The sequence below is a fragment of the Salmo salar genome, unplaced genomic scaffold (assembly GCF_905237065.1).
Source record: "Salmo salar unplaced genomic scaffold, Ssal_v3.1, whole genome shotgun sequence".
NCBI classification, from domain to species: Eukaryota; Metazoa; Chordata; class Actinopteri; order Salmoniformes; family Salmonidae; genus Salmo; species Salmo salar.
Window position 1 is genome coordinate 106,103 of NW_025548568.1, and position 1,353 is coordinate 107,455.

Below are 1,353 nucleotides of genomic sequence, written 5' to 3' on the forward strand. Positions count from 1 at the left end.
CTGGTGTAGTCTATAGCTGAGCTGGTTAAACTGTAGTAGGGTCCACATAGATACTAGTCATGCTGGTGTAGTCTATAGCTGAGCTGGTTAAACTGTAGTAGGGTCCACATAGATACTAGTCATGCTGGTGTAGTCTATAGCTGAGCTGGTTAAACTGTAGTAGGGTCCACATAGATACTAGTCATGCTGGTGTAGTCTATAGCTGAGCTGGTTAAACTGTAGTGGGGTCCACATAGATACTAGTCATGCTGGTGTAGTCTATAGCTGAGCTGGTTAAACTGTAGTAGGGTCCACATAGATACTAGTCATGCTGGTGTAGTCTATAGCTGAGCTGGTTAAACTGTAGTAGGGTCCACATAGATACTAGTCATGCTGGTGTAGTCTATAGCTGAGCTGGTTAAACTGTAGTAGGGTCCACATAGATACTAGTCATGCTGGTGTAGTCTATAGCTGAGCTGGTTAAACTGTAGTAGGGTCCACATAGATACAAGTCACGCTGGTGTAGTCTATAGCTGAGCTGGTGGTGATGTGATGATTTATTCTGCTCTGTTTTATGTACGATCCTTATTTTCTGACTGATTTGAATTTGAAGAGATTTAAGGTTTTCATATTTGATAAAATACAATGTCCATTTCCATGAATCATGATGTCTGGTGTTGATGTAACAACAGGTGGTCTTTTTAATCCACTATCTAGAGTCAGGAACAGATGAAGTTAGGTCTGCTACTGTTCAGTGATTAAATATATATACTTCTGTGAATATATGAACCATTTGCATCCAAAAATAAACTGCTCACATTCTGGAGATAAACTTTGTAAGGACTGTGTGTGTGTTTTTTGTGTAAATAGTTTCTGAAAAAAGTGTGTCCAGCTCAAACGCTGATTGTTGTTGTAAATGAGGGTTCTAAAAGAGCGTTCTAAATGAGGGTTCTAAATGAGGGTTCTAAATGAGGGTTCTAAAAGAGCGTTCTAAATGAGGGTTCTAAATGAGCGTTCTAAATGAGCGTTCTAAACGAGGGTTCTAAATGAGGGTTCTAAATGAGGGTTCTAAATGAGGGTTCTAAATGAGCGTTCTAAATGAGCGTTCTAAATTGAGAGGTAGCCTGACTGCCATTAGGTACCGAGATGAGATCCTCAGACCCCTTGTGAGACCATATGCTGGTGCGGTTGGCCCTGGGTTCCTCCTAATGCAAGACAATGCTAGACCTCATGTGGCTGGAGTGTGTCAGCAGTTCCTGCAAGAGGAAGGCATTGATGCTATGGATCGGCCCGCCCGTTCCCCAGACCTGAATCCAATTGAGCACCTCTGGGACATCATGTCTCGCTCCATCCACCAACGCCACGTTGCACCAC